Source organism: Rhinoraja longicauda, chromosome 29, assembly GCF_053455715.1.
Source record: "Rhinoraja longicauda isolate Sanriku21f chromosome 29, sRhiLon1.1, whole genome shotgun sequence".
Lineage (NCBI taxonomy): Eukaryota > Metazoa > Chordata > Chondrichthyes > Rajiformes > Arhynchobatidae > Rhinoraja > Rhinoraja longicauda.
In genome coordinates, this window is record NC_135981.1 from 14169158 (window position 1) to 14184029 (window position 14872).

Here is a 14872-nt window from a genome sequence, read left to right on the forward strand (position 1 = left end):
GCCTTCATTGCGAGAGGATTTGAGTTTAGGAGCAAGGAGGTCCTACTACAGTTGTACAGGGCCCTGGTGAGATTGCACCTTGAGTAATGTGTGCAATTTTGGTCTCCTAATTTGAGGAAGGACTTTATTGCTATTGAGGGAGTGTAGCGTAGGTTCACCAGGTTAATTCCCGGGATGGCGGAACTGACATATGATGAAAGAATGGATTGACTGGGCTTATATTCACTGGAATTTAGAAGGATGAGAGGGGATCTTATAGAAACATATAAAATTCTTAAAGGATTGGACAGGCTAGATGCAAGAAAAATGTTCCTGGTGTTGGGAGAGTCCAGAACCAGGGGTCACAGTTTAAGAATAAGGGGTAGGCCATTTAGGACTGAGATGAGGAAAAACATTTTCACCCAGAGAGTTATGAATCTCTGGAATTCTCTGCCACAGAAGGCAGTGGAGGCCAATTCACTGGATGTTTTCAAGAGAGAGTTAGATTTAGCTCTTGGGGCTAAAGGAATCAAGAGAAATGGGGAAAAAGCAGGAACGGGGTACTGAGTTTAGATGATCAGCCATGATCATATTGAATAGTGGTGCTGGCTCGAAGAGCCGGATAGCCTACTCCTGCACCTGTTTTTCTATGTTTCTATGTGCCTGACTGGTGACTGACCATTGGGACAATCTTGTCGGCCATAATATTACGACATTGTATGTGCGGATTGGCATCACGACCGTGTGGACATTACTACAGCCTGTGGGATGGATGTGACGAGGTAACGCCTGCGGGTCGGATACAACGGTAACCAGACGAGTGAACCTCTTTCTGTTCTACTAGTCAGATCCTTCAACCTGTTTGCTTGCAACAGTTATCTTTTATAAAAGGATAATAGTACATCAAAAAAACTTAAGACTAGATGCTGTAAATTGGAACAACAATTTGAAGTGTAGAGCACACTCTAAACTGTGTGACCAGATTCTGTTCCAACACCATTTACAGGTTTTATAAGAAGATAGTCGCCAACATCAGGAAACCAGGTGGTGTATGCACGCAGTTGACATTAATGTTGAACAGGACACTGTCAAGTGCTTCAGGTTCTCAGGCATAAATATCACCAACAACTTAACCTTTTCCAACTACATTGATTTTATGTCCAAGAAAGCCCACCAACACTTCAAACTCCTCAGACGAAGGAATGTTGCCATGTCTCCAGCGATTTACCACTTTCCACAGATGCACTGTAGAAAGCATCCTATCAGGAAGCATCAAAACTTGGTTTGACAATTGCTCCCATTTAGATTTAAATTGCAGAGATGTGGGTGCAGCCCTGTCCATCACAGCTAACATAACCAAGGACCGCATGCACTCCAGTCATTCTCCCTGCTCCCCTCTTCCATCAGGCAGAAGATAAAAAAGCTTGAAAACACATATGATCAGATTCAGTAGGTTTCTACCCCACTGTTATTAGCCTACTTAACAGTTCTCTCACAAGCAAAGTGCTACCTCTTGTACTTCTGTAATGGTTGAATGTACTCGTATATGGTACAATTTTGACTGCTAACAAGCAAAATAAAGTTTTTCACTGGATCTCGATCCATGGGACAATAATAAACTATTGGCCAATTGCAATGATCAATTAGCTGATGGAACTCAGCTGGTCGAGAGCTGTTGTGTGTTTTTGAGGGGGTTGGAGGGGGAGAGAAAGGGGAAGAAATGGTCAATGTTGTGAGTTAAAACTCTGCATCAGTCATGACAGTTCCTTTTGATCCTCTGAATTCCTCTTACAAAAATTATGACTAGTGACACATTGTGGTTAAAGATCTGAAACAACAGACTAATATTCCACTAATTCATCAAGATGTGAAGATACAAACACTTCACACTGAGGATCACTAGCATAAATTTGTCCCACTTTTTAGACTATTGGAAATTCAGATTTTATTATCTGTTAACAAATCAGCTGATCAAGTTCTTGTTTAGGATGGAACTTCAGCAGGTTATACACTTCAGAGTTTGGCAATGATCATAAATCATGAAATTGGGAAAGACCATTGATATTAAAGCAAATTGTAGTAGTAGAATCAGATTTGCAAATGATTATTCAAGCCACAAATATGTCTCTGAACTGATCGGCCTGACTAAACCTTCAATTAATGATCAGAAAACATTTTAATTCAAAACATTTTCATCTACTGAGTGCAGAACAAAGTTTTATACAATATACTTAAATGAAAACTAAGGATTTTAGATGCTTGTATAACCAGCTTGAATTTTTAAGCCAAAGAAGTCCTTGCTGCCAAATTAATACGATGCACAATCAGCAGCTCTCCAAATGAGCCAGAATTGTTCCAGTGGCAGTACCAATTTATACAATTACAAGATATTGCTAAGATATCAAATTCATAGCAACAGGAAGACTAAAGATGGCATTATTTTTCCTTGCAAGATGTTGCCCTAACGGTACTAACCAAATGAAGTACAATTCATACCATCTCTTCCTCCACCTTGCAATTTTGACTCAATGTGACACACAGAAACTAATTCTGAGCACTTAAGTTGCACATCAACAATTGCTTGTAGAAACACCAGAGATGGTATCTCCATTAACCCACAAAATGTTTATCTAAAAAGCAAATGCTCCACTTTAATGAACTACCACTTTAAGTTAATTCATAACCACAAACACACTCTTACAGCATTTGAACAGGAGGAAAATTGACACAAGAGAAATCAATTATTTTTATCAAATGTTATATAATTCAATAAAAAATATTAACAGCGAATTTTATAGTGTTGTCTTTGGAGACATTTCACATTTAAATAGATATACTAACTCAAAACTGAAAAGGAAAATAGCTATGTTTAAACACAAATAACCAACAGTTCATTAGATTGGAATCTCATAAATTTAAAAAGTGGAATAGTGGGAAAACAAATGCAGGAATGTCTATCTGGAAATTCAAAGTTCAAATTTGTAAACTACTTCTTTTGATTGGCTTATGTTAAATAAACAAATTGCTTGAAGGCCTCAGTATGTCTGGTGAAAGAAAACTACTTGGAAAGCTAAAGAACTCTGATAACAATTTTTTTTTGTTCGCTCTCAGTCTTACTATAGGTTACCCAGACTCCGGTCTACAAGGGAGAATTCCATTTATAAATTTTGTTAAACCCATCAGCAACTGCAAACACAAAGTCATAGAACTGCTGCTTCACAGCGTCAGAGACCCAGGTTCAAACCTGGCGTCCAGTTCTATCTGTGTGGAATCTGCATGTTCTTCCAGTGACCGCACAGGTTTTGTCCTGGTACTCAGATTTTCTCCATCACATCAAAGATGGGTGGGTTGTTAATTGGACACTGCAAATTGCTCTGTGTATAGTATATAGGTGGTGGATAGAATCCGAGACAAACTGATGATGTGGGACAAATAAACAAATTAGATTTGAGTGGTATCAGTGCAAATAGGTGGTTGATGTGGACTCAGTGGGGCAAAGGGTTCATTTCTAGGCTGTATTTCTCTATGAATTTACAGAAAACGTAATAATTCTACATATGCATGTTGTTCCAAATTATCAGTGGCAACTTCCCTCTCTCCGAATACTGAATGCTGAAACATCACTACAGCTCAAAGCAACCTTAGCATTGACCGGTTATCAAGGAACTGCCAGAGTCAAAATAAGCCAGTTATTCTTTGTCTCGGCTCACTAAACCTTCAGCAACTGCACCCTCCAATGTGCCATCATCCTAAATACATTTTTTTTTAATGGGTACAATGTTATATCTTGAAATAAAATTTAAGATTTACTCAAAACCAATAATGTTAACATTATCAGTCACAGGATTCAACCCACAAATAATTCTCTATTTCATAGCATATTTTTTGGTTGAATATATTAGTTTAGTTTAGAGATACAGCGAAGAAATAGGCCCTTCGACCCACCCGGTCCGCACCGACCAGTGATCCCTGTACTCGAGCACTACCCTACACACTAGGGACAATTTACAATTTTTTCTAAAGCCAAATTAACCTACAAATCTATGTCGTTTGAGTGTGGGGGGAAACTAGAGCATTCGGGAAAAACTCACGCAGTTAGGATCGAACTGGCGCTGTAAGACACAACTCTACCCTACCGCTGGACCACCTTGCAGCCCTTAATATGGTTTCTTTAAAGGAACTATTTTGGGAGATTTGAATTATACCCTCCTCCCCCCATTTGGCTATCAACACCAATGAGTTGAGTACTTGGATCTCTTCTAACCCATTTGGGGCCTTCACACTGACAGTTGTATTTTCTTCTCTCCTTCTCCCCATGAAAACACTATTTCCTATCTCAAATCTCGCCACCACCACCTAACATGGTGGTCCTATTCCTTAAGTATGCAGTATGAACTTGAGAAATTGGATAGCTTACTAACTTGATATGAGGTTTTTTTTAGGTGATGACAAAGGTGATCAATGAGGGCAGGGCGGTGGGTGTTGTCTGCATGTATTTTAATAAGACATTTGATAAAGTCCCCCATGGTAGGCTGGTCCAGACAATTAAGATGAACGGGTTCCATAGTGAAATGGCCATTTGGGTTCATAACTGGCTTACTAATAGAAGACAGAGGGTTGTGGTGGAAGAATGATATTCAGGCTGCAGTTCTGTGAACCCTGGAATTCTGCAAGGATCTGTGCTGGGACTTCTTTTGTTTGTGTCGCAAGGAACTGCAGATGCTGTTTTATAAATGACATACGTAAATAGCTATCTTGACTACACTTCTTCCAGCGCTGTTTCCTTAAAAACTCTATCCCCAACTCCCAATTCCTCCTTCTACGCCGCATCTGCGCCCAGGATGAGGTGTTTCATACTAGGGCATCGGAGATGTCCTCATTCTCTAGGAAACGGGGGCTTCCCCTCTTCCATTATAGATGAGGCTATCACTAGGGTCTCCTCTATATCCCGCAGCTCCGCTCTTGCTCCCCCTCTCCCCATTCGTAACAAGGATAGAGTCCCCCTTGTCCTCACCTTCAGCCGCCGTATACAACAAATTATCCTCCAACATTTCCGTCACCTTCAACGGGATCCCACTACTGGCCACATCTTCCCATCTCCACCCCTTTCTGCTTTCCACAGAGACTGTTCCCTCCGTAGCTCTCTGGTCCACTTGTCCCTTCTCACCCAAACCACCCCTTCCCCAGGTACTTTCCCCTGCAACCGCAGGAGATGCAACACCTGTCCCTTTACCTCCCCCTCGACTCCATACAAGGACCTAAACAATCTTTCCAGGTGAGGCAGAGGTTCACCTGCACCTCCAATCTCATCTATTGTATCCGCTGTTCCAGATGTCAACTTCTCTACATCGGCAAGACCAAACGCAGGCTCGGCGATCGTTTCGCTCAACACCTTCGCTCCGTCCGCCTTAACTAACCTGATCTCCCGGTGGCTCAGCACTTCAACCCCCCCTCCCATTCCCAGTCTGACCTTTCTGTCATGGGCCTCCTCCATTGTCATAGTGAGGCCCAGAGCAAATTAGAGGAACAGCATCTCATATTTCGCTTGAGCAGTTTACACCCCAGCGGTATGAACATTGACTTCTCTAACTTCAGATAGTTCCTCTGTCCCTCTCTTTCCCCTCTCCCTTCCCAATTCTCCCACTAGTCTTCCTGTCTCCTACTACATCCTATCTTTGTCCCGCCCCCTCCCCTGACATCAGTCTGAAGAAGGATCTCGACCCGAAACGTCATCCATTCCTTCTCCCCCGATATGCTGCCTGACCCGCTGAGTTACCCCAGCATTTTGTGTCTACCTGATTTAAACCAGCATCTGCATTTTTTTTCCTACTGTGTCTACGTAAATATAGAAGGGGTTGTTTAGTAAGTTTGCAAATGACACAAAGATCGTTACGAGTTGCGGACTGTAAAGAAGGCTGTCAAAGTATACAACTTGTTCTCGATCAGCTGAAGATATGGGCAGAGAAATGCAGATGGAGCTTATTCTGAGCAAGTGAGAGATGCTGAACTTAGTTAAATGCAGGGGAAAATATATAGTTAATGGCAAGACCCTTAACAGCACTGATGTACAAAGGGATTGTGGGGTCAAAATCCCTAATTTCATAAAAGTGGCAACACAAGTAGACAGAGTGGTAAAGGGAATATATGGTACGCTTGCCTTCACTGGTCAAGGTATTAAACATATGGGTCGGGAAGTCACGATGTACCTTTATACAACTTTGGTTAAGGTGTATTTACAATATTGTATACAGTTCTGGTTACCCCAATGAAGAAAGAATGTGGAGGCTTTATAAAGGGTGTTGAGGTGGTTTACCAAAATGATGCCTGGATTAGAGCATATAGGCTACAACGAGAGGTTGGACAGACTTGGATTGTTTTCTCTGGAATGCCAGTGGTTGAGGGGAGATCAGAGACGTATATAAAATTATGAGAGGCATGGCTAGGGTAGACAGTCAGAACTTTCTTCCCAGGATGGAAATATCAAATACTAGTGCCCATAACTTTAAGGTGAGAGGGGCAAAGTTTAAAGGAGATGTGCAGGCAAGTTTTTTTTTTAACACAGAGGTTATGGGTACCTGGAACGCACTGCCAGGGGTGATGGTGGAGGCAGATTCAATAATGGGATATAAGAAGCTTTTGGATAGGTACATGGATACACAGAGAATGGATGGATGGATTCAGTGCAAGCAGATACGAGTTGGTCTTGATCATGTTCAGCACATGTTCCCACATTGTGGGCTGAAAGGCATGTTCCTGTGCTGTGCAGTTCTTTGTTCTCTGCTTTATGAAGTCAATTTGAAAATTACATTAGTTTCTTTTGTTTAATTTTAAGTATTTTTAAAATCCATTCTGTTCCAATTCACATTTACTGAATATGCCAATTAAATAATCGCATCTTGATAATCATTTAAGGTGTTGAATCTGATTTGAATATTGACATTTGAACTCAATATACTGTTTAAATATAATATAAATACCCCAAGCGTGCTTCAATTTCTAAAGTTGAAGATTTTTAACAAAACCTCACAATGCAGATAGAAAATCTACAGTGGATTCTTTCTACGTGTATATCATTGTTCGGGTATTACATTCATCTGGTGTAGCGATATCTTAAAAAATTTAGACTGATACTACAGTGGAGTACTGGAGGATAGCTGCAAAATTGTAGGGGCCATCTATCTGATAAATCATTAAACCAAGAATCAGTCTGCGCTCCTAATATAGATGCAGAGGGCACCATAATATTATTTGGAAGAGAACTAGTTACGTTATCCACCAAGACATATTAAGAGTAATTATTGGGCATATAACAAGCTACCACATAGAGCACACCGATTGCCAAGCTTAATCCATTCCAACAGTGTCTATGTAACTACACCACTCTTTCGATGGTTCCACAGCATCTGGATATACACAAGTATATTTTAATTGCTGGAATTGTACATGAACAGCATGTGCAACGTGCAGATAACAACTATAATAGACCAACGATAACTGCACCAACTAGTAGGCATAACTGAAATAATTTGAATTACACAAATAAGGACACCACTTTAATTCCCCAATCCACTTCCACACTTATGATAAAACCAGATTTCATTCACAAGTTTATTTCAATGCGAGATTTCAATGGCACCAACTTCACACCTGCCTTTCAAAGACACTTATTAATCTATCTTAATTCCATTTTGAGCCTGCCTGCTTGCAGGCATATTTTGTCATTAAAACATGACATACTGATTAAGCAAAGATTCACAAAAGTGACAAAAATAACCCAGACCAAGGTTGGTGAAATAGAGGAGGGAGGGGGGGAGGAGACGGTGCTGCAGGAGAGGTTTGGGCCCAACGGGTCCACTTGGTCTAGTATACATTAAATGTCTTTCTACTCATTACACTTTTTATTTTGAAGGTAGACACAAAATGCTGAAGTAACTCAGCAGGACTGGCAGCATCTCTGGAGAGAAGGAATGGGTGACATTTCGGGTCGAGACCCTCCTTCAGACATATTTTTCCAATTTCTCCTTAAATATTGACTGGATACTTAAACGTTCAGTTCTCACACTGTTTCTTTACAATTTTCAGGTATCCAGCTTGGTCTTTTTCTTACAACACACACACACACACACAGACGACAAAAAAAGCTTGGAAACATGGCAACATGATGAACAGTATGTAAGATCTAGAGATGAAGGGGATCTCATTGAAACGTACCAAATAATGAAAGGTCTAGATTAGGAGAGAATGTTTCCAGTAGTGGGAGAGTCTTGGACTAGATTGCACAGGCTCAAAATAAAAGGATGTACCTTTAGAAGAGACGAGCAGGAATTTCTTTAGCCAGAGGATGGTAAATCTGTAGAATTCATTGCCAAAGGGGGCGGTGGAAGCAAAGTCATTGTGCATTTTTAAAGCAGTGATTGATAAGTCCTGGATTAGTAAGGGCATCCAAGGTTATGGTGAGAAGGCATGAGAATGGGGTTGAGAGGAAAAAATAGATCCGCTGTAATCAAATGGTGCAGCAGACTTGATGGGCCAAATGGTCAAATTCTGCTCATATGTCTTATGATGAGCGGACAGTACAATACAATACAATATATCTTTATTGTCATTGTACCCAGGGGTACAACGAGATTGGGAATGCGCCTCCCATACGATGCAATAATTTAGGTAATTTAGACAGCGGCAACCCAACGAAACGAAACAGTTGTAACAGTTTTGGACAGGGTAAAGTGCAAGTTGATCTATGCGTTATGGCCATCCGGCTCAGCAGGACCGGTTCATAGCAGCTATGGCCCTGGGGATGAAGCTGTTCCTGAGTCTGGAGGTGCGGGCATAGAAGGCCTTGTATCGTCTGCCCGATGGAAGGAGTTCGAACAGACTGTTGCAGGGGTGTGAAGAGTCTTTGTGGATGCTGGTGGCTTTTCTGAGGCATCGTGTGTTGTAGATGCCCTCCAAGTCTGGTAGCTGTGTTCCGATGGCCCTCTGAGCTCTATGGACTACCCGCTGTAGAGCTTTCCTTTCTGCCTCCGTGCAGCTGAGGTACCACACAGGGATTCCATGCGTTAGGATGCTCTCTATGGTGCAGCGGTAGAAGGTCATCAGCAGCTGTTGGGGTAGACCAGACTTTTTCAGTGTTCTTAAGTAGAACAGTCTTTGTTGTGCCTTCTTGACCAGCGCAGCAGTGTTATTGGACCATGTTAGGTCCTCCGAAATGTGAGTGCCCAGAAACTTGAAGCTGGACACTCTCTCCACACTGACCCCGTTGATAAGAGATCGGGGCATATTCCCCGTTATGTGACCTACGGAAGTTGATGATCAGCTCCTTGGTCTTGGTGGTATTTAGGGACAGGTTGTTATCCGAGCACCAGTCCGCCAGGTTCTGCACCTCCGCTCTGTAGTTTGTTTCATCCCCGTTGGTGATCAGCCCGATCACCGTTGTGTCATCTGCAAACTTGACAATGGTGTTGGTGTCGAATGCAGGAACACAGTCGTGTGTGAAGAGGGAGTAGAGGATTAGTACAGAGTACAGAGGATTAGAAAAAAAACTAGGGGCTAAAGTTAAAGGATTGGGAGAAAGTAAACAGCAAGTTTGTCAAGTGGAGGAGATGATCTTGCATTGCTTAGCAGAATAGTTACTGGTCAATGTGACCAGATTTTACAACGTTAATGGAAGAAAGAGTCAACAGTCAAGAGTGTGTGTCATAAATGTTTCATTGTCATATGTACCGATAACAGAACAATGAAATGCAGCAGCAGAACAGACCTATAGATATTTAATAAACAAAAAAATCTATAAATTAATAACCACAATACTAGTGATAAAAAAACCAAGTCCTTAATGCAATCAGACAATTTATAGAAGTTCACAGTTGAGGCTAGCATTGTACAATTGATTAATTGAAAGATACAGCTTGGAAACAGGCCCTTTGGTCCACTGTCCATGCTGACCTGCTTACACTAGTTCGATATTATCCCACTTTCTCATCTATTCCTTACAAATTAGGGGCAATTTTCAGAGGAGAATTAATCTACAATCTCAGATACTGTCAGAATGTAGCAGGAAACCCACCCTGTGACATTGTGCTACCCTCCGTGTAATATTCAAGAGTTTGAAGGTTGGGAAGAAGCTATTTTTGTACCTGCTAGACATTGTTTTCAGACTCAGATAGCTTCTTCTGGATGGTAGGAGTGAAATGAGAGCATGCTCTGAGTGATGTGGTGGTTTGATGCTATTGGCTACCTTTTTGAGGTAGAAGCAGAACTCAAAGTATAGTTCTCAGAGGGAATCCAAATACTTGGAGGAATAAGGAAGTCAAGCAAACAGAGTAGCAATTCCACAGACTCCATGGAAAGTTTAGATTATGTGATGGTGACAGTGTACCAGGACAGGAAATCATAAGTATAATAATTAAATATATAGGCATGTAGTAGGCTAATATAAAAGTGAGGACTGAAACAAAAAGATGCTAATCCTTGTGTATCATAAAGAAACAAATATTCTTACCTTTTAATTGCAGCCAGTGTTAATGTGTAAAGACAAAGATGGACAACTTCTGGAATCTGTATCAAAAGAATGAAGAAGATTTTCTGAATAAAAGTTCACCAGTATAAACAAAATAGTGCAAAAATAATCACATTTTAAAAATTGACATTTCATTGTTACAATGAAGGAGGAGATTGGGAAACCTGAATATAACCTTGTGAAATCACACTGCTTAACTATATAATCAAATATTTAGGGGCTAGCAATTTATTACAAACAATAGTTTTGTCAATAATGCGCATGTTGTTAACTAAACAATATTTCGTATCTGCCTTCAGGTACATTTCTTCAAGGTATTATGCTCAACCAGTCAGGGGCTGAGGAAAGCACAAATAAAAACTAAACAAGATCTGCAAAGGTTGCATTGGAGATGGATGAAATTCAGTGCAAAATGGAATCTAAAACGGATATCATAATTTACAGGTGGCATAAAACTATGTGGAAGGCAAGGTGAAAAATATACTATGTGGAAGGCAAGGTGGAAAATATCCAGGCGTTATGGAAGACGACTCATTGAACATGGCAAAATGGAGTGGAAATAAACCATTAATATCTTCAGCAATAAATTAAGGGGTGGTTTCAATTATATTACTAAATAACGATAAAAGCAGAGCATTCACATTAAATGTGGGACGAATACATTGATACATATTGCATCTGTTTGTTTCAAATCTACAAGTATATTTACCAGATTATACCTTTCACCTCACTTACGCCCATTCTCCAATCAAACTGCTTGCAGAAACTTATGTTCATCCTATTAATCTCAAGCTTGGGCTTACTTAACAGTTCAACAGTTCAACAGAGCTTTATTTGTCATTCGGTACCGAGGTACCGAACGAAACTACATAGCATTAACACAAAAAAGAACACAAGACACATAACCCCAACACAAACGTCCATCACAGTGACTCCAAACACCCCCTCACTGTGATGGAGGCAACAAAACTTCCACTCTCTTCCCCACGCCCACGGACAGACAGCTCGTCCCCGACCGACCCGCACAGTCCCCGCAAGGGGGTGGAAGTCCCCGCGGCCGAGTCGCACCGGGCGCTGAAACGTCTCGCGGCCGAGCCGGTCGATGGAAGGCCCCGCGACCGAGCCTTGCGCAGCTAAGTCCCGCGGCCGAGCCACACCAGTGATGTAAAGCCCCGCGGCCGAGCCGCACCGGGCGATGTTAAGTCCCGCGGCCGAGCCGCACCAGCGATGAAAAGTCCCGCGGCTGAGCTGCACCGGGCAATGTTAAGCCCCGCGGCCGAGCCGCACCGGGCGATGTTAAGCCCCGCGGCCGAGCCGCACCGGGCGATGTTAGGCCCCGCGGCCGAGCCGCACCGGGCACTGTTAAGTCCAGCGGCCGAGCCGCACCAGCGATGTAAAGTCCCGCGGCCGAGCCGCACCGGGCGATGAAAAGTCCCGCGGCCGAGCCGCACCGGGCACAATTAAGTCCAGCGGCCGAGCCGCACCAGGCGATGTTAGGCCCTGCGGCCGAGCCGCACCCCGCGCCGTGAGGAAGAGACCTAAAGAGAAAGGTTTCCCCCACCCACACCACCACCCCCCCCACACATACACAACCAAAAAAAAACAAAAACCATCCCAACACCGACACACAACAAAAAAAAAAGGAAAAAAAGACGAACAGACTGCTAGCGAGCCGCAGCCGTTAGGCGCCGCCACTTCCACTTCTTCACTTCCTTGTATCTTCTACATAATCATTCGATAATGGAAATAATTTTGATTTGCTTCAAATGCATCTTGATTTTGTACATCTTAATCAAATATCCTCTCAACTTTCTTTGCTTCAAAGCAAATAGTTTCAATCTCTCCAAACCAGTCTTGTTCCTTGGAACTGTTTAAATTTTTTTTTAGGGACTGTTTCTATGACCTTCACATCTATATACTAAAACTCTCGTTTGTTTGTTTGGTTGTTCCTGAACCACAGCAAAAACGGTACACAATAGCGCCACAATTTTACGCCCACGTTACTCACCATCGTCCCTTTGGTGCTAATGGAAGAAGTTTAATTGAAATCGGTGTTATATTTTTTTAAGTTATTCACATTTTAAAGTTTAAATCTATCTCCTAGGGGGGGAGGGAGGGAGGGGGTTGGAGGGAGGGAGAGGGATGATAAGGGGGGTCGAGGGGGATGGAGTGGGGGGAGGTGGGGAGAAGAGAGGGGAGGCGGTAGGAGAGGGGAGGGGGTAGGAGAGGGGGGGAGGAGAGGTTGCAGAAGAGGTTTTGGCCCATTTGGTCTCGTCTCTCCTAAAATTGGTGATCAGAATCAGAATTGATCAGAACTGTTTTACAAAGATTCAACTTAACATGGTGCTCCAATGAAGAGACATTAGGCTTAAGTGTTAGCATTGCTTCTCTCCACATATACTAGCTGACCTGCTGAGTAATTTCAGCACATTGATCTTCTTTCAACATTTGTAATCTATAGCTCTGTTTGCAATGGGCAAAATCCAAAATGCTTTACTAACAAATCTTTCAAAGTGCTCTGCCACTTCAAATATGTGTGCAATTATATACATCCTGCTCTAAGACAACTTCCAGAACTGTTAATTGGTCTACGTTATCTCCTTTTTGTTCCCACAACTGCAGTCAGGAAAGTATGCAAAATGGAATCCTTAAATACTTTCTCAGAATAAAAGTTCTAACAGCAATTGAAAAATAAGGCTAGTCAATCATATGTATCGGTGTCTCATTTAATACCATGTCTTCAAATAATCAAGTGATCAACCAAGATTACCGGTTTAGCAATTTGATAGAATGTTAATCGTATATTCCAAGTGACCACAGTATAACATGAAACCCAGATAGATTGCCCTCTCTAGTTTACAGAAGTAAAAGGGAAAACACTGTAAATTTATAATAAAAAACAGAGAATGGTGCAAGTTTACGTCTAGAATCTGTGTGGAGAAAGGACAATGACCTGAAACATTCATGCTGATTGCCAAGCTTGTTGCTATGTATTGATGGGTTTTTTGAAACAGTTATAGATGACATAATTAAGTGTTCCATATTTTTGAAGTTCATATGCGTTACGACTTTAAGTGCATTGAAGTGGGGACTCGTTACAGGAAAAATGCATCGCCTCCACAGTTTCACACACACAAGCATCCAATACAAACATAAAAAACTGAGTGTTCGTTGGCTAGCTGACAGCAGCTGCGTAGCATGTACACACAAAGTTAACTTCACTGCACTGCTCCCAAAATTCCAAATGAAAGGGAGTGCAGCAAAGTAGTTAGCATTCTAAGTTTAGCTTATCTGAAAGTTTTAATGTGTCTGCAAGTTTTACCCTACCAGCTTGAGTTTTAGAAAGAGTGTGAAAACAGGCCCTACGGCCCACCATGTCCATGCCATCTGTCAATCATCCATACACTAGTTTACCAGCATTTTGTGTCTATCTCCACTGGTTCTTTAGTCAGTTTCAATAAATGTAAGGTTTAAGGTTAATACATGTCATAAAAGCGATAATTTGATACAAATATAACTAAAACGTTTATAAGGTATCACAAAAAGCTGGAGTAACTCAGCGGGTCAGGCAGCATCTCAGGAGAGAAGGAATGGGTGACGTTTCGGGTCGAGACCCTTCTTCAGACTGATATCAGGGGAGGGGGCGGGACAAAGAAAGGATGTAGTTGGAGACAGGAAGACAGTGGGAGAACTGGGAAGGGGGAGGGGAAAGAGCGGGATAGAGGAGCTATCTAAAGTTAGAGAAATCAATGTTCATACCGCTGGGCTGTAAGCTGCCCAAGCAAAATATGAGGTGCTGTTCCTCCAATTTGCGGTGGGCCTCACTATGACAATGGAGGAGGCCCATGACAGAAAGGTCAGACTGGGAGTGGGCGGGTGAGTTGAAGTGCTGAGCCACCGGGAGATCAGGTTGGTTAAGGCGGACTGAGCGAAGGTGTTGAGCGAAACGATCGCCGAGCCTGCATTTGGTCTCACCGATGTAGAGAAGTTAAACCTTTATAAAATAATTTGACCAAGATTACAACTCCAGATAGCCTGGAGTAACTCAGCGGGTCAGACAGCATTTCTCGAGAGAAGGAATAGGTGACATTTCGGGTCAAGACCTTTCTTCAGTCTGAGTCAGGGGGGGCCTTGACTTTTTGTGTCTATCTTCGGTTTAAACCAGCATCTGCATTTCCTTCCCACACATTATAACTCCAGCTATTTGTTTTGGATAATAATCTGATAATTGCTGAAGTCTTCATTTATTCCCATCCATTGTTGCTTTTGGGTAGACAATGATAAGACTTCTTGAACCACTACTATCAATAAAGCAAAATATGCCAACAATACATTAATGTAGGCAGCCCCAGCATTTTGACCCGTGGCTTTACG

General features: G+C 42.1%; 1 protein-coding gene across 6 annotated transcripts in view; it reads right to left on the reverse strand.

The window, feature by feature from the left end:
- LOC144607750 (signal transducer and activator of transcription 5B-like) overlaps positions 1 to 14872 on the reverse strand; it is a 97509-nt gene that overhangs the window by 41263 nt on the left and 41374 nt on the right. For 5 of the 6 annotated variants that reach the window (XM_078424790.1, XM_078424789.1, XM_078424791.1 and 2 more), the window contains one exon: positions 10481 to 10536. The exons of the other annotated variant lie outside the window; for it this stretch is intronic. The gene's annotated coding sequence lies outside the window, so the exon portion shown is untranslated. The remainder of the gene's footprint in view (positions 1 to 10480; positions 10537 to 14872) is intronic. 6 annotated transcript variants of the gene reach the window in all.